This window comes from Triturus cristatus, chromosome 11 (assembly GCF_964204655.1).
Source record: "Triturus cristatus chromosome 11, aTriCri1.1, whole genome shotgun sequence".
Taxonomy (NCBI): domain Eukaryota; kingdom Metazoa; phylum Chordata; class Amphibia; order Caudata; family Salamandridae; genus Triturus; species Triturus cristatus.
In genome coordinates, this window is record NC_140594.1 from 772340999 (window position 1) to 772360582 (window position 19584).

Below are 19584 nucleotides of genomic sequence, written 5' to 3' on the forward strand. Positions count from 1 at the left end.
TTTTTCCACCATTACTGGCTTTTTACGTGTTACTTTGACAACCAAATGCAATAACGCCAACCATTCCACACAACCTAATGCCAACCAAACCGAGAAGTCCTTCCTTGATTTTACTAATGGCGGCCTATGTAACGCGAGTCCACCGGAACGTACGTTATCCCAGGATAACGTCAGAGTCAGAACAAGTGGGTCTGCCGGAGGAACCGGTAAGCGACGCTGAAGCTGTCTCCAAAAAAGCGCCAAACAGTGAGTAAGATAACTAACTCTTTCCCCCTCTCCAACAGCAAGAGGTTTACTACCATCTGACTGACATCCTGAAGAAAGATGTCCTAATCAAAAAAAAGGAAATCTCCTTTCTTCCTTGAACTACTTCTAATAGACCGAATAGAGACATTATGTCCGTTAAGGCAGCAGTAGCCGAGTGTTTCCACTTACAGTCTTTTGTCTTTTTGCCATAATTCACATGAGTGACGAACGGAGAATAGCCATCTACGTATAGTGTCTTTAGTCTGAATAAGAAAACATAGACCCGCACCGACACACAACAGATCACCGAGACAGCAAACGAAGAGTTTTTTTACCTCATCAAGTCAACAGTTATTCTATACACATTTTAACAAACAGAAACAAGCAATGAAAAGCGATGTGATGTTTACTTAACCTCTGTTTTTAACTCGACCTTAAATTCTTTCTCCAGCCTAGTTTGTGTATGAAAAAAGCGCCAGAAAAGCGCAATGAATCCAGTATACTAAGACTGTCTGTTAAAAAATATTCGTTCTAGCATTATTAGAGAGAAAATACTAGCAATTAATGTGTTGTTAGTATGTGATAATACACACTATTTCTTTTTCACAGGAACAGGTACTAAGAGATCTGACTCCTTACACCAAGGGTGGTGAGTACACAATAACCGCCCCCAGAATTCACTAGGTGAGCCCAACAAAGCTCCCCTTAATTTACTTTGGTCCTGACGAAAGCCTCTAGACTCTGCACGAGGCTGAAACATGTAGACCAGACCTCATAAGATTATTGACAGTGCATTAGACCAATAACCAGGTCTTCATATGCACGTTCACGATTTTAATTTCCCAAAGTCAAATATCTCAATAATAAAGGAAAAGAGTTTTGACAACCGGGTATTTTATCTTCGGAATCACTTTTCACTGAGCACGAACACACCCTCTTTTTATCTCTCTGACCACTACTGTAGAACCAGTCGGTCTTCCTCCATGGGGAGGCAAGCATTTGGACAAAAAAAGCCCAATGTCCTGCAGTCCAGCCATCCTTATCTCTTGCTCCCTAAGGGATCTTTCGACTTGGTTCGCCCTATACCCCTGATAAGCTCTGTCAAATCCCCACAGGCAAGCCACACAAACCACAATTATAATGATAGGCTTCAGAATGTAACCAAGAATACCTTTTCCCAAGCTCGCAAACCAATTTCCCACTTTACCAAATCCCTTACCAACTTTCTCCCAAACACCCTCTTCAGTCAGATCCTCAATCCCATGATGGATTTCAGTGATGTTACTTATATACCTCTTCAGAACTTTACTATTATCAGATATATAAGTACAGCACTCTTGAACCTTCAGCATTTTACAGACTCCACCCTGTTATGCCAATAAGTTATCTAAAGCATGACGGTTCTGCATCACCATCGTCCTTATCGACAGCATCTCTCCATCAACAAGGATCAGTGATTTAGCTGTATTCGTTGACAACCTGTCCACAACAGTCGCCAACTTTCTAATCTTCACATCATTCAAAATCACTCCCAATCCTGGTATCATTGCTCCAAAAATATCTCCAATCACTGCTCTTGCACTTGTGTCTGTCCTTGCTCTAGAATGTACTCTACCTTCCAGAAGTCCTACTTCCTCCACATGATATATCTGGGGGAATATAACGGCCAGATAACAAGTGCCAAACAAATTTGCAGGCAATCTCACATACGCATTCTTCCCATACACATAATACACTGTTGGCACCACCTGTACCGGACCTTGCAAAAAGTTCTTTGCTGACTCTTCCATGGTGACAACATGATCACACGTACTTTGTTCCACAAAGACCTTATCATAATAAGTCTGCACACGTTTCACACATAACTTCCCCTTCTGCTCTAGATCCAATGCTATAGGGCCATAACTCTCTTTCTCCCTGTGATTCATCTCTTCCTTTGTCCAATCTAATGGACTTTCCCCAGTATTATGTGTTTGCGTTAGTTGTCTATATCTATCTTCTACTTGATCTACAAACTTCTTCTCTACTTCTGTTAGTGAAAATGTTAAGTTATGTCTATGTGCATAAGCTGTGTCTAATGTTGTAGTTGACATGAAATACTTTCCAATCCTATCTTCCTGCTTGCAATAATCATACTTGTTCTGGTGCTTATACGCTAGAACCTCAGAAAGCACTGCATCACAATAGAAAAAGAAGTACCCATAATGACCTCTCCCATAGAACATGCTAAGCAACAGACTACATGAAATCCCATACGTCAGTGTAAGATGGTGATATCTAATACCCTCATCCACTGATGCAGGCAACTGCATACACACATAACAATCTTTCACATCCATCTCCTCAACATACTCGTCTAGCAGCTTGGCATACGCATTAAGCTTAAAATCACCTCTAGACAAATCTACATGCAACCTACGACTATCTTGGTCTAGCATAGCTCTTTCAGCTCCTATGGTATCCTTCTGTTTTTCTAGAAGTACTGGGTGTAGGTGTCCCTTTCAGCTCTACGACTTCTGCCTCATGTGGAACAGAAACTGACACTATAATAACTATGACTATTGAAACTATCACTCCTACTGTGAGTGTACCTATCATACACTTGGACCTACGATTCGGATTTCCAGTCTCCATTATCATTGTCGATTTGGTTTTCAGCAAATGAACACTTAGAGTCTCTTTCTCCAACACAAGTTTCTGGTTAACCAGTTCAAAACACCACTCTGAAGCGCTGGAAAATCCTTTACAGTACTTTCGTCCTTTATTTACACAGTCCAAAAAGACTTCCTTAGCCCTCTTTCTTCTTTACGGAAAGTCCCTAAATGTATTCTTCTTCCACTCGGACCTAGGTTATCTTCTGTGGACTCTTATTTACAAATCACAGTTCATTCGAAATCCACAATAAGTTCAGATCCAATTTCAGCTAACACACATTGCAAAATTTCAAGACGAACATCTACCATTACATGAGGTGGTGGTTCAAATCCAAACGTTGGGAAAACTAATCTGTGCAATATCAGAATTTGCACCTTGCTCAAAACTGGAGGTTTCGGAACGGTGATTGTCAACACACATTCAACTTCAAGTCCTGGAACCAGCAGTCCCATATTGATTTTCAGTTGAGGATTCCTGCTGACCACTTGCACAAACCTCAGCCTCTCGGAACTCAATATTCCTGGCATCAGTTACCACATATCTCCACTCCGGGGCAGCGTATCTCTGGCAAGGTACTCTTGTCCTCCTCGACCTTCTCAGGTCTCCTTAGGCTTGTACGTCTTCACTCACTTCCGATTCAGATATCTCAGGCACCAGGGCAAGATCTCTCTCAGGAGCCAGTCTCAGATTCAGCCTTCTCTGTCTTTCAGGCCACGATTCTTCTGCTCGGTTAGCCCTCTTGCTTTCTTCTCAAACACTCTGCGCACCACCCCCTTCAGCTGAGTCTGACTCTATATCACTCGCAACGTTACCTTCTTCAACAGAGTCAATATCTGGGTTGTGTGTAGCGTAACCCTCCTCAGCCTGGCCTGGTGAGCAACCAGCTTCATCAGCAACACTTACAGCTTGACTTGTCCTGCCGCCACAGCTTGATTTTCATTCCTGAGAGGAGCTGCTTCTTCCAAGGGTTCTGTAACTCTGCGGGTGTGGGAGGCATGTACCCAGTTTGGCAACCCTCCCCACTTCACCGCTGTGTTTGTTACCACCAGTATCACGCCTCGCCACCGAGCATCCAAACAGCTCTTCTTCACGTGCTTGCGGACAAGCACCGAATCACCTGCGCACAGCTCGTGAAAGAGATCTCTTGAAGCCGAAACAGCGGCACCTTCCACCTGCTGAGACACAGAACAGACCACATCAGCTAGTCCTTTGCAGTAATCAAGGATTAAATCATCAGTGATGTTTATCAAAGCTGTGGATGGTACTGCAGGCAATTGCATTGCCCTCCCTATAAGGATTTCATGCGGTGAGAGATTGGTCCTCCTATCTGGGACACTGTGAACACTCATCAACACCAAAGGCAATGCATGGGGCCACTTCAGAGATGTAGACGAACACACCTTCTCCATTCGTGCTTTCAAAGTTCCATTAATTTGCTCCACTTTCTCAGAAGCCTCTGGTCGATAGCTACAATGGAGTCTCTGATCAACGTTTAAAGCAGCACAAAGTAACTTCATGATCTCACTGTGGAACTGTGTTCGTCTATCCGATTCCAATGAGGTTGGAAAACCAATTCAAGGGATCAGTTCTCTCAATAGCAGCTTCGCTACTGTAAGAGTGTCACACCTTCATGTTGGGTAAGCTTCTACCCACCGTGAGAAAACACACACCAACATTAAAATGTACCTCAATCCATTGCACTTTGGCAACTCGATAAAATCGAGCTGCATCCTATTGAAAGGCGCTCCTGACCTACCAATGTGACTCAACGCAACCACAGTTTTCTTTCCAGAATTTATTTGTTGACACGTAACACACCTCTGACACACAGCTTCATCATACGCACAAAATCATGGATTGTACCACGTTTGTCTGAACACTCTCACCATTGTATCCCTTCCAAGATGCACAGCAGCATGTGTCTGCCTTGCCATCGGGCTCAATATGTCATCTGGTAACACTGCTTGACCATTGTTTGAAACCCAAATGTCAATGTATCCCTTCTCACATCCTGATCTGATCCATAAATTCCTTTCCTGCTTTGAAGCTCCTTTCTGCAAGCGCTAGAGTTCCTCCCAAGTGTCTGCAATGGCATCATGCTGAGCTTGGTTCTCTCTTGGCTCTCTCCAGTGTAATCTCCAGTAAATATACACCCTTGTTCAGCCCAAGAATGTCCAATTTCATTGGCGTATTTGTTTCCAAGTGACACAAAATCCATCCCCCTCCCATGTGCAGCGCACTTTACCACTGCTACTTCTCTGGGACCTTGTAAAGCTTCCAACAATTGTCTTACATATTCTCTGTTCCTGATGGAGGATCCAGATGATGTCAGAAAACCCCTCTGCAGTCCAAAATCATGAACCACACCAAACCCATACTGGCTGTCGGTGTAGTTGGTTATTCTGATCTGATCGGCTGCCAAACAGGCGCGAGTTAAGGCAATTTTCTCAGACACTTTTGCGGAGTATACTCCTTCCAGGCAAGCAGCTTCAATCACTGCAGTAATGGTACATACAGCAAACGCTGCTTTCAAATGACCCACATGAACCATCGACAAAGAAAATGTCATCAGGGTCAGACAGAGGTTCATCAACAATGTCAGGTCTTGGTTTGGTGCAAAGTTGTCACATCAAGCCAATCATGGTCTTCACAATCTTCATCATCTGCATTTGGCAATGACATCAGTGTAGCAGGATTTCAAACAGAACACCTTTTCAGATTCACATTCTCTAAGGCAAGTATGACTTACTCATAGCGTGTGAGCCTGTTGTTTGTCAGGTGCTGTGTCTTAGTCCTTGTCATCAAAAGTTCAACAGAATGCGGAATGGATACAGTAAGTGCATGACCCATAACAATGCTTTCACATCTCTCAATGCTGACACCTGTTGCAGCAACGGATTTGAAACATCCGGGCAACGCTGAAGCTACTGGATCTAAAGTAGCTGAGAAATAAGCAACTGGTCTACGGACACTTCCATGACTTTGAACCAGAACGGACAAAGCACAACCTTCTCTCTCATGACAGAACAATGAAAAGGGCTTGTTGCAATCAGGCATCCTTAAGGCTGGAGCACAACATAAGCTGTCTCTCAACTCCAGAAATGCAACCAAGCAGTCATGATCCCAAGGCACTGGGTCATTCACATCCTTTTGCGTCAGCCTCTGCAAAGGCTTCGCCTTCAGTGAGAAACTAGAAATCCATTTGCGACAGGAGCCAACCATCCCAAAGAACATTCTAATTTCCTTCTGAGTGGTAGATACAGTCATATTCATGATCGCATCAATTCGGTCTGGTGACACCTTTCTCTTACCTTTCTCAATTCGATGACCCAAATACTGAACCTAACTCAGACAATACTGCAACTTGTTTGGGGACACCTTGTGTCCATTCTCCGCTAAGTGATTCAGTAAGGCAATCGTGTCAAATACTGCAAGTGTCCTCCGTTTTAGACACAAAAAGAAGATCGTCTATGTGCTGCAGGAGAACGGAATTCTGTGGCAGTACGAGACTCTCAAGATTCTTCTGCAAGATCGGATTAAAGATTGACGGACTCTCTGTATACCCTTGAGGGATACGACACCACGCAAACACACGATCTTCCAGCCGGAAAGCAAATACAAATTGGCTCTCCTCGTGTAAAGGTATCGAAAAGAAGGCTTGGCACAAGTCAATCACAGTGAACCACTCGGCTTCACATGGAATCTGGAATAGCATCACTGCTGGATTCCGTACCACTGGACTACATGGAACCACAATCCAGTTGACCTTTCGCAGGCCTTGCACGATTTTGACTTTCCCACTTTGTTTCTATAATCCCATAATGGGTGAGTTGCACGGACTGCCCATTATCTCCTTCAGGATTGCCAGCTGAATCATAGAATCGATTACAGGTTTAATCCCTGCAATTGTCTCAGGTGACAGATTATACTGGGACATTCTTGGAAACTCAACATTTTGCTTAACCTGGATCTTAACTGGCTCAAAGCCTTTAATCAGTCCAATTTCTTCTCCTGTGAAATCCCACACATCCAAACAAAGTCTCTTTGATAAAGTGGAAGTTCTTCCACTGTTAACATAGGATACATCTCTATGCACAAATTCTGATTCGTAACCTTAAAGGTGGCATCATCATCCCTTGTATGTACTTCCAATCCCTTCGGCGTGCAATAGATGATACAATTCAGCTTGCACAAAAGATCACGTCCTAGCATACAGACTGCACTTGAATCGCACACCACAAACTGGTGCCGATCTTGGAAAGTTCCAATTCTCACAAGAATCGGCTCGGTCAATGGATTAGTCATTTTCTTATTTGCCACACCTACTACTTCGATTGATTGTCCCGAGAGAGGTAGATTGGGAACTACTGCTGATCTTACAGTAGACCTGGCAGCACCAGTATCAACTAAAAAGGTGGTGGGGTGACCGTCAACATCCGCCTCTACAAACGGTCGCCTCTGGTCAACCTCTAAGTCTGCTCCAAGAGTACAGTCTTCCTCCCCCCTCAGGCACCGTTAGGCCAACAGGTCGGAGCTGTATTTGCACATTTCCAAAATTGGGAATACCCATACTAGCATGAGAATTATAGGACATTTTTCAAAATGACTTCTTTTTTACACATTGTCTTTCATTTGGAAGGCAGAAATGCATAAAAGTCAATAGGTAATAACAGTTGCTCTACATTTCTGTGTTACCCTAAGTCTCCCGATAAAAATGGTACCTCACTTGTGTGGTTAGGCCTAGTGCCCAAGACAGGAAACGGCTCAAAATGCAACGTGGACACACCACATTTTCACAAAGAAAAATTACCCCTTTTTTGCAAAGTGTCTAGCTGTAGTTTTTGAACGTAGCTCTGCCTGCAACTAGGGAAACCTAGCAAACCTATACATTTTTGCAAACTAGATACCCAGGGAAACTTAGAATGGGGTGACTTGACTGGCTCTCTCCAGGTTCTGTTACCCAGAATCCCTTGCAAACCTAAAAAATTGTTTTAAAAAACACATTTTCCTCACATTTATGTGGTGCAAAGTTCTGGAATCTGCTTCGATCCCTGCTAGTACCCACGACAGGAAACAGCCCAAAACGCAAGGTGGACACACCACATTTTCTCAGTGAAAAATGACCCTTTTTTTGCAAAGTGCCTAGCTGTAGTTTTTTAACCCTAGCTCCGCTGGCACCTAGGGAAACCTAGCAAACCTATACATTTTTAACATCTAGACACCCAAGGAAAGCCAGCATGGGGTGACTTTACTGGCTCTCACCAGGTTCTGTTACCCAAAATCCCTTGCAAACCTAAACAATTGTCCCCAAAAAACACGTTTTCCTCACATTTCTGTGGTGCAAGGTTCTGGAATCTGCGTTGATCCACAAAATTCTACCCACCCCGCGTTCCCCAAAGTCTTCCAAGAAAAATGATACCTCACTTGTGTGGGTAAGCCCAGTGCCTGCAACCCAAAACGCAAGGTGGACATACCACATTTTCACAGTGAAAAATGACCCTTTTTTTGCAAAGTGCCTAGCTGTAGTTTTTGAACCCTAGCAACCCTATACGTTTTTAAAAACTAGACACCCGAGTAAGTAGATGAGGTATGCGTTGTAAAGTTGAGCAACTCACTAACTCGCTATGTTTTTTTTTAAACTGCGCAATCTTTATGTTGCCTCTACTACCTTAAAGATACAACCAGCTTGTTTCTGCACCACAATGCAAAATAATAATGTTCTGGTGTTGTGAATTATGTTGATGCTCACAGGGGCACAAGCAACCCTTCCCTCCCTATTTATGTATTTCCCTTAACTGTAATATGCGGCTGTCATATTATTGGAAATTATATTTAGGTTTCACTGCCTGCAGCCCGGGGATTCAGCGCCTACAACTCCCGTGAGCCTTCCAGCCCTGAAGCCTTCTCTTTGCGCCCAGAGGCGCTTATCTACCAGCGCGAAGCCACGCTGCACGGGACTTCGCTTCACTGCCTGCAGCCCGGGGGGTCAGCGCCTATAACTCCCATGAGCCTTCCAGCCCTGACACCTGCTCTTTGCGCCAGGAGGCGCTTATCTACCAGCGCGAAGCCCCGCTGCACGGGACGCGCCCAGGCGGGCCCGTCCTTGCCTGTCATCACCCGGAAGGGGCTGGGCTACCCCACTAATATCCGTTTAAGCAGGGTACCAGCGCTCAATACAAACTTCTACTACTACAGGTATTGTGGCATTTTTATATTGATTGTATCCTATATCCGCGCTTGCCATCTGAATTTCTAATAATGAGCAAGCGCAAGGGACTTGCGGGTACTCTGGACGCCTTTATTGTGAGGGCAGAATCAATGCTTACCCAAGAAATTGAACGTACTGAGAGGCGTCTTTCTCTTGATTCCCTATCCTCCCAGAGGCACCCTTCTATGGGCCATATTGATCCGGACGATGTTTTCCATACTCAAAGAACATCTGGTAGCCACAACCAATCGCAATCCCCCCGTATCTGCTGTTGTCACCCCACAAGGGCCTGGTAGAGTTACAAGAACTCAGGCCTCCAAAACCACATGTTGAGGATAAAATGAAGGTGCCACCTGCAAAGCGATGGAGGGGAGTGGGCACCCAAAAAACGAAACAACTGGAATGGTCTCGACGTACGAATGGTGAAATTACACATACTTGCTCGATTAGCACCCAGACTGAAGATGGCTTCCATGTCCCATCATATAGTGCCCTTGGGAATGTTGCTGCTTCGAACACCACCGGGGAGACTGCTCCTGATACCATCTTGCCACATCATCTAGAATCATTACACAATATCCTTGCATTGTTTCGAGGCTGTCCAGACCATTTGGACAATGCACTGACCATCCTGATGGGAAAATTAGAGGCGTTGCACCCCTCTGAGGCGGGTTCGGGCTCAGTTGTACCAGTCATACTGAGTGTTCTTAATGATTCTGTTTCTATTGCCCTGGACAAATTGTTGAATAGGCCTAGTGTTATTGAGGACTTTTTGAGAAATGGCCAAGGAGTATCTCCATGTAATCCCATGTACAAATCATTACATTCTGTACGGGATGATGGCAAGGCAGCCCCCCTTCTGCAGACCGAGTCCCTGCACTCCTCAGATAAAACGTTTGGGGTTTGCCAGAATTCTAGCAGTACTCCTTATATTGGTATCCCTGCCCTTAATAAGCCAAGGGATGCCCAGACCGTGCCCACCCCTTGTGTGACTCATCTGGCCAGGGAGGTGGTCACATTGAATCTACCCCCGGAAGCTACCCCGTACACTATTATTCTAGCAAATGTCCCGCTGCCCACTGATACGGCTAATGAATCATGAGAGGGTTTGAGAAACAAGGCTCTCTGGTGGCTCGGGTAAAAAACCGGGCTTAAAGAGGCCTTGTTTGGTGAGTTCAAAATGGTGAGACGTGTAGGGCGGGTGGGGAGAGGGGACAAAAAACTTCCAGGTGATTGTGTTGTTCTTACTTTTAAAACACCTAGATTAGTACATGAGATTTTAGATGGACTTGGTAGTGATCTTGTGAATAATAATGGAATAAATGTATTGCCCCTTGGCTTTTTCTACCGCCCAACGACTCACATTAACTTCACCTCAAAACAGAGATCGCAGGATGAATTTGAGAGGGGGGGTGTGGAAACATACTAAGCGATTCCCCACTAGGGGGCCTAACCATCCAAACCCACCAGTGGACAACCTACCACTCTCCAATAGATTTGATTCATTGGAAATGGTGGATTGACTCGCATGCAGGGGGCCCCCACACGGGAGCGTTGTCGCTCATGAGGAATTTATGGGGTGGAGGACACAGGGGCTGGGGTATTATGAACCTAAGGGGATAGAGCCTGTCGCTCAGGTGGGGATAGAGAGTGGAGCAGAAAAGAAGGGATGGAAGGTAGTTATTAACATCCAAACTGCCCCCGACTGCCCCCGGGTGACTTCATGGCCAGCTATTGATCAACAAGGGGAGACTGAAAATGTTATAGATAATACCGCTGGCCATATAGCTTTCACTGAAAGTCCACAGTCACCTAGGCTGAGGGCGATAAACCCACCATCTCTTAGTGGCATAGCAAACCAGGGTGCTTGTCTTTTTAAATCGAGGAGTGACCAAGGGCCTCTCTAGGCTAAAGTGTCTTTCCTGGAGCATAGCAGGTCTCGCCTCCAAATGGAACAATCCAGAATGGGGTTCATTTATTGGTTTACACAAAATATGCATGCTACAGGAAATCTGGGCCAGGACGCATAACTATAGAGTGGGCTAAGTCATGTTTAGCATAGCTGCCTCTAGTGAGGGCAGGGGAAGACCGTCGGGGGTATTATGCACATGGGTTGGTACACATTTGGGGTGTATCGCTAAACAGATAGAGACATCATCCCATGAAATTCTTTGCATTTTTTTTTACCTTCCCTAAGAAGATCAGAATCACCCTGATTAATCTCTACTCTCGGCCGGTTCGTGTTGGTCCAGAGTCATCTACCCTCCTTCAGTTGTAAGCTTTTCTTCATTTCAATTCCTGATAATTTTCTGATTATAATGGGAGGGGATTTTAATTGTAAATACGAGCCACTGAATGGATGGGCCACCGATAGCCTAAGTGATGAGGATCTCTATTGGGCCATCCTGCAGCCAGACATTCCTCCTTTACGTGCATGGTCCTCACTTGTATTGCAGATGAACACCCTCACACTTAACCATGCACTGAGAGCCTGTAATGGACACACCAAATCTGATATGCCAGGGAAATATACTTTTAACAGACCGGGCAATAATCCATCATAGATTATATTTTGGTAGATTCTAAATCATGGCACAGGGTGCTACATTTCAATATTGTACCCCGCCATGATAGTGACCATAACACTCTCATATTAGTGGTAATTTCACCTTGTGATGAGATTGATTCTGTAGCATCATCTTCAGCTGATCATAGGTTAAAATTGAGTAACTGCAGGAGGAGAGTATGCTGGGGTGATTTTTGCCAATCGGATGAAAAGCTGGCTCTATTATATCAAACAATTTTTCCATTCCGTACAACTGCGGAACAACTAACCCTGATTGATGGGGAAGAATGCACAAAGAGGCAACAGAAGTGCAAAAAGAGGGAAGAAGGGAAAAGAAACAGACAAGAGGAGTACAGAAATAAGCAACAGAGGTACTTAAAAAGGCAACAGAGGTGCAGAAATTGGAAAAGAAGTACAGCAAAAGGGAAGAGAGTTCAGAAAGTGACAAGAGATGTGAAAAGTGCAAAAAAAGCAAGAGACATGCACACAATTGGCAAGAGAGGTGCACAAACAGGTGAGGGAGGCGGAGAAAGAGAAAAGAGGGGTTCAGAAAGAGGCGTGATCGGTCCAGAAACAGGTAACAGAGAGACAGAAACAGGGAAGAAGGATACAAAAAGAGGCAAGAGGAGTGAACAAAGAAGCAACAGAGGTGCCAAAAAGGCAAGAGATGTGAAAAAAGGAACAAGAGATGTACAGAAAGAAGCAAGAGAGGGACAAAAAAGGGCATATGAGGTATAGAAAGAAGTAATGGACGTGTTGAAAGAGGCAAGAGAACTGCAAAAAGAAGCAAGTGAGCTCCAGAAGCAAGCAAGTATACAATGAACTAAAAGAGGTGTAGAAACAGTCAAAAGATATAGAGAAAGAAGCAAGAGAAGTACAGAAAATATCAAGAAAAATACAGAAACACACAACACAAGTGCAGAAAGAGACAAAAGAACTGTAGAAAGAGGCAAGAGAGGTGCAAAAAGTGACAAAAGAGGTGCAGAAAGAGGCAAAAGGAATGCACAAAGAGGCAAGAGAGGTGCACAAAGAGGCAAGAGAGGTGCAGAAAGTGGAAATAACAGTGCAGAAAGAGGTAAGAGGAATGCAAAAAAGAAGCAACAGAGTGACAGAAAAGGCAAGAGAGGTGGAGATAGAGGCAAAGAGGTACAGAAAAAGGTAAGAGAAGTGCAGAAACGAACAAGACACATGCATAAAGAAGCAAGAGATGTCCCAAAAGAGGTAAGAGAAGATGCAGAAAGACTCAAGAGACATGTACACAGAGATAAGAAGGATGCAGAAGGAGTCAAGTGAGGTGTAGAAAGATGGACAAGGGGTGCAGTAAGAGGTACGAGGGTTGCAGAAAGAAGCAAGAGGTACAGAAGGAACCAAGAGAAGTACAGAAAGAGAACTCCATAAAGAAATAAGACAACCACAGAAAGAGGCAAGTGATGTACAGAAACAGGGAAGAAGGGTGCAGAAAGAGACATGAGATGTACAGAAAGAAGTAAGAGAAGTGCAGAAAAAGTGAAGAGTGGTGCAGAAAGAGGGAAGAGAGATTCAGAAAGAGGCAAGCGGGTGCAAAAAGAAGCTAGAGAGGTACAGAAAGAGGCAAGAGAGGTACACAAAGAGGCGAAAGGCAAAGAAAGAGTGAAGAGGGGTGCAGAAAGAGATAGCACGGGTGCAGAAAGAGACAATATGAGTACCAAAAGAACCAAGAGAACCAAGAGAGGTACAGAAACGAGCTAGAGAAGTGTAGAAAAAGCAACAGACATGCACAAAGAGGCAAGAGGAGTACACAAAGAATAAAGAGATGAGCAGACAGGAAAGTGCGGTGCAGAAAGATGCAAGAGAAGTTCAGAAACATGGAAAAGAGGTGTAGAAAGAGGCAAGAGAGCTGCAGAAAGGGGAAGAGGGATACAGAAAGAAGCAAAAGAGGTGCAGAAAAACAAGAGAAATGCAGAAAGAAGTAACAGAGGTGCAGAAACAGACAAAACGTGTGCAGAAAGAGGCAAGAGAAGTAAAGAAAGAAGCAACAGAGGGGCGGAAAGAGTCAAGAGAAGTGCAGAAAGAAGCAAGAGAACTCCAGAAATTCAAAACAGCAAACTTTGCAATGTTACTGTTTTAAGTCCCACCATGTTCCTGAAAACATGCATGCATGCATCTCTACCTTTGACTGGCGGCATCATACATAAAAGAAACATACAAATAGTTATATACCTGTGTTACTCATGTGTAGCATCTTCAGATGTATAACACATATGATAATACCTCTGCAAGTAGAGACATACCTCAGTCACAAGACCATGCAGACCTTTAAACTTGAGAGACTGCACGTCCCATTCCAAGCAAACACATAAAGTTATTTGCATACTCCAATTATGCCTTTCCACAGACTCATATAAAATAGCCTAATCACTATTCCATCTACCAACATGTCTAAAACCACACTTTTCTCTTTCAGTTTCACTATTCACCGACTGCTCAGAATGTTGAGCCTAGCCAAATATAAAACTGCAATCCTTCTCATGTTACTGTTGTAAGTCTCACCATGTTTCTGAAGGCATGCATGGGTCTCTGCCTTTTGCTAGTGCCATAATACAAAAAAAAAATGTACAAATGGTTGTATACCTGTGTTTTAGACATCTTGCATCTTCAGATGCATAACATGTGTGAAAATACATGTAGAGGTAGAGACACCCTCAGTCACAAGACCATGTAGTCCTTTCAACTTGAAAGACTGCACTTCCCATTTCAAGCAGACACCTAAATCTGTACAGCGTACTTCAAGTCTACCTTTCCATAGACTCATTCGAAGTAGCCTAATGGCTAAACCCTCTGCCAACATGTCTTAAACCACACTTTTCTCTTTCAGCTTCACTATTCACCGACTGCTCAGAATGTTGGGCCTAGCTAAATATAAAACTGCAATCCTTCCCATGTTACTGTTGTAAGTCTCACCATATTCCTGAAAGCATGCATGCATGTGTCTATGCCTTTTGCTAGCGGCATCATACATAAAAAGAAACATACAAATAGATGTATACCTGTGTTTTATGGGTCTAGCATCTTCAGGTGCATAACACATGTGAAAATACATGTGCAAGTAGAGACATACCTCAGTCACAAGACCATGCAGTCCTTTAAACTTGACAGAGTGCACTTCCCAGTTCAAGCAGACACCTACATTTATATGGTGTACTTCAAGTGTACCTTTCCACATATTCATACAAAGTAGCCTAATCACTGATACCTCTGCCTACATGTCTTAAACCTCACTTTTCTCTTGCAGCTTCACTATCCAGTGACTACTCAGAGTGCTGGGCCTAGCCAAATATAAAGCAGCAACCCTTTGCATGACACTGTTGTAAGTCTCACCATATTCCTGAAAGCATGCATGCATGCATGTGTCTGCGCCTTTTGCTAGTGGCATCATACATAAAATGAACAGAAATAGATGTATACCTGTGTTTTATAGGTCTAGCATCTTCAGATGCATAACACTTGTGAAAATACATGTACAAGTAGAGACACACCTCAGTCACAAGACCGTGCAGTCCTTTCAACTTGACAGACTGCACTTCCCAGTTCAAGCAGACACCTAAATTTATACGGCGTACTTCAAGTGTACCTTTCCACAGACTCATACGAAATAGCTTAATCACTAATCCCTCTGCCAACTTGTCTTAAACCACACTTTCATCTTTCAGTTTCACTATTCACCGACTGCTCAGAATGTTGGGCCTAGCTAAGTATAAAACTGCAATCCTTCCGATGTTACTGTTGTAAGTCTCACCATATTCCATGCATGCATGTGTCTATGCCTTTTGCTAGCGGCATCATACATAAAAAGAAACATACAGATAGATGTATACCTGTGTTTTATGGCTCTAGCATCTTCAGGTAAATAACACATGTGAAAATACATGTGCAAGTAGAGACATACCTCAGTCACAAGACCTTTAAACTTGACAGAGTGGACTTCTTTCAAGCAGACACCTAAATTTACACGGTGTACTTCAACTATACCTTTCCAGAGACTCATACGAAGTACCATAATCACTAATCCATCAACCAAAGCACACATAATACTATGCACAACCTATTTCAATCTTCATTTGAGTACAATAAAACAAACTACAATACACATCTGTACATTTTGTAACATATTTCAAACACCTCACTTCTCTAATAATTTCAAAACTTTAAAAATAATGCTTTTCAAATTTAGAAATATCATGACAAAGACTGAGGCACTACTAAACAATACATAACACAAATTTGTAACTCACCTCTCAAGTAGTATTGCAGAATATGAAATATCATAAACTCATAAAAGATTTTCTTTCTCACACAATAAAAAATGCACCACTCTCAACAAGATAATACCAGTAATGGCAAATGTTCCCTCTCTTTCTACACACAAGTAACAATTCAAATTCTTCCTTCATTATTTCAAATTCTGAAACACATTTCTATTGGTTAGACATAAAATAATCCTTTCTTAGTGTCTTCTAAAAGTGCCCAAACTGGTTCTGTAATTTACAGAAGTTGCGACTTCACCGCGGTACCGCAGTGTAGCGTCGTGATGGAGCCTTGAACCCTTACAGGAGTTCAAAAACCTATTTCCAATAATACTAGTGTTATTTTTTAACAACACACTACTTCTAAAGATACTACTGATTTGGGAAAACTCAATTTAGTAGCATATCACTTATATATAAATTAGCATTTCATATTTTAAAACCACAGTTAAGTTTCAACCCTTCCTTCATTCTGCTTAATCCCAGTTTCCATAGTAACAGTTTCTGCAACATTCAACTGTTCTGACAGGTCACAAGTTCACCATATTTTCAAGTTCAGCGCAGTAGCTTACAAATGCAAATAGCAGGTGTGGTTGACTTTTGCAAAATATTACCTTATCCTATCTACTGTACCTTTCAAACATTTTTTAATAACCAATCAGAAACATACTTCTTCAGGAAAGTAACATGCATCCTATTTTTGAGTGCACAATGTTGATGATCAGCCAATCAGTTCTTGTTTTTCTCAAAAACAGCATGGTCTTCACCATTTTAGATACCTCTCATTCTACCAACTGACTAGCTCAGCTACAGACATATTTTGATTCCTTTCAGACGTCCCTTCAAAATACTTACAGGATGGAATGCAGAGCACAGCTATGTTTTCTGGTGCTAAAGGTATGCTGAACACAGACGTACTGGCAAAGACTTAGGTTTGCAAAATGTAGATATTAAATAGTTTGCACAGAGAGGATTAAAGTGGCACCCATTGATGCCTTTGGTTAAAACCTTCTTGAATCTCCAACCCCCTGACCTCATGATTGTGCACTGTGGTGGCAATGGTCTAGGCACATTGACTGGGGTAGGGTTGGAAATCCTAATGAAGGATCCCTCTGCACAATTGATTTTGCTTTTGCCTCAAACTGTCTTTGTATACTCTAATATATGGCAAAGACAGAAATGGAAGTGGTCAAATCAATTCTGTCCACAGATTGAGAAAGCTAGGAAGAATGTCAATAAATATGTTTCTGATTACCTCAGAGACCATAGGATGGGCTCCATCTATAACAACAATCTAAGTTTTGATATGCCTCTACAGAAGGGATGGAGTTCATTTCACAGATGATGGAAACAGAGTGTTTATCAACAACCTTAAGCTGTGCATCCGCACTTACATGTAGCTCCAACAAAGGCATAATGAAAACAATAGCTCTTTTTAGAGCCACTGTTGGACTTGGCCCTTTTTGCAGGGTCATCCCTAAACTTTTTGCCTTCCTCCTGTATTTTTTCTGACCTGTTGTTGGCTGTTTTATGACTCTGGGCACCGTACCACTGCTGACCAGTGCTAAGGTGCATATGCTCTCCCTATGGTAAAATGTATACATTGATTGGTGTCCATGTTTGGCTTATTGGATTTACTGTCAGTCCCCAGTAAAGTGCACCAGGAGTGCCAGGGCTTGTGAATGCCAATGCTGCTAGTGGGCCTGCAGCGCTGGTTGCGCCACCCACAAAAAGCGGCCTTGTAAAAATGTGTCTAGGGTCTGCCACCGCAGACCCTGTGCGCGGTCTGGGACCGTCGCGCTGACTGCGCAAGTGCCCCCACTTGCCAGTCCCTAAACCTTCCCTTACCTACATATTAGCCACCCCTCTGGTAGGCCCAAGGGCAGGGTGCATTGTAGGCATAAGGTAGGACATGCCCTGATGTGTGTGGCATGTCTTAGTAGTGAATTACAGCCATTTCCGTTCTTCACTATTGAAGGCTACCTGCTCTCCATAGGCCAGAATGGGCTGCCGGGATCACGCCAACGCTGTGACCCCAGTGGACTCAGAGAGCATGGTAGAAGTGTCAAGTTTAGTATGCCTGAACTCAGGATGATAAAATACTTCTTGTAGTCAAGTTTATTTTTATATCCTGGGTTTGTAAATACTACTTTTAGAAAGTTAGTATTTACTGACCTGACCATCTCAGTCCGCCTCTGCTGTATGTGTGTGTGTTCTGCCTAGCAACAGTAAGGAGCAGGGTGGGGGGATCCCCAGAGACAGGTTGGCTGCCAGGTGGTGGGTAGAGAGATTACACCTGGATGGGTGGGAGGAGTACACCTTGACTCTTGAATAGACCTGTGCTCTGCCACCACAAAGCCGGCGCCCCCCCCTGTGGGGCGGCTGATGTCTCTGCCCTGCTGCTGAAAGGAAAGAGCAGAGTCACCATAACAAAGTGCTCCAGAACTGGACTGAGCCAGGCCTAGGCCCCCTGGCGCTAAAGAACAAAAGAATCATGGTATAAAAGTAGGAGCCTGGCTCCTAAGAAATCAGAATCCTGTTTACCACAAAGAACCTCTGCCCGACTAGAAGGAGAAGAAGACGCCGGAGGAGCTGGCCTGCTGCTTGCCTTGCTGAGAAAGGAGAGGAAGAGACTTACTGAAAAGACTTTGCTACTTTGTGCTTGAACATTCTCCAAGGGCTTGATCTGAGCTTGCCCCCTGAACTGAACCCCAGGAACAGTGGGTTCTCTGTGCTTCTTGCTCATCCTCCAATTCGAGCCGTGTGGGCATCCCGCTGGAAAAGAGACTGCGCCCCTCATCGCCCCTCCTAGGGCCGTGACACTCAGAAGCTCGCCTGCCTCAAACCCGTGAGAGCCCCGCTCCGTCCCGAGCCGCTCTCTGTCCCCGGGCCAGGCCGCCTGCATCCCTGTCACCGCCTGCTACTGGAGCGCGCTGACCGCGCTATCACCCCTCCCGCCGGAAGCCGTCCGACGACTGTGATCTACGCCGGGTCATCCAGCTGCACTGACCGTGCCCTGCGACCCCGCTTCGCTATCCCCGGACATCTCAGGCCGCGCCGCCCCCGCTGTGGAGACCCTCCTGCACCGCCGTGCTAAAGGGTCGCTGGCCGCGCCTGCCTACGTGCCCAAACCTGCTGATTGAGGACCCAAGAACACTTCCTAAGCCGAGAGTCGCACCGACCTGTGCCGACTCTCCACATCACGAAAGAAGTTCCAGTATCGGGCTCGGGGCCCGCAACGCCTTATTTCCCCGTTCGCAGGAGCCGATCTCTGTGAGTACTGGAACCACAAGTAACATTTGCAAGAGAACTACAAAGTATCCATTTGAAGCTACGAACAACGAACATTTGCTCGCTGTACAACCTGGTGGCATAGCGAAAACGTTATTGGTCTTGTGATAAGTCTGCTGAGATATATATACCTTATTTTTACATAAAGAATCGTATTTTTATATATATCCAAGTCTGGTGTCCGTTTCTGGGGGGATTGATGTATTTACTGTGTGTACGATTGTAAGTGCTTAACCAACAACGCCTGAGGAATCGCCTTGGCTGCTCACGCCACGCACCTAGAGGGTGAGCAAGGGTCATTCGCGAGGGGTTATCCTGCGCCCTGACGTGGAGGA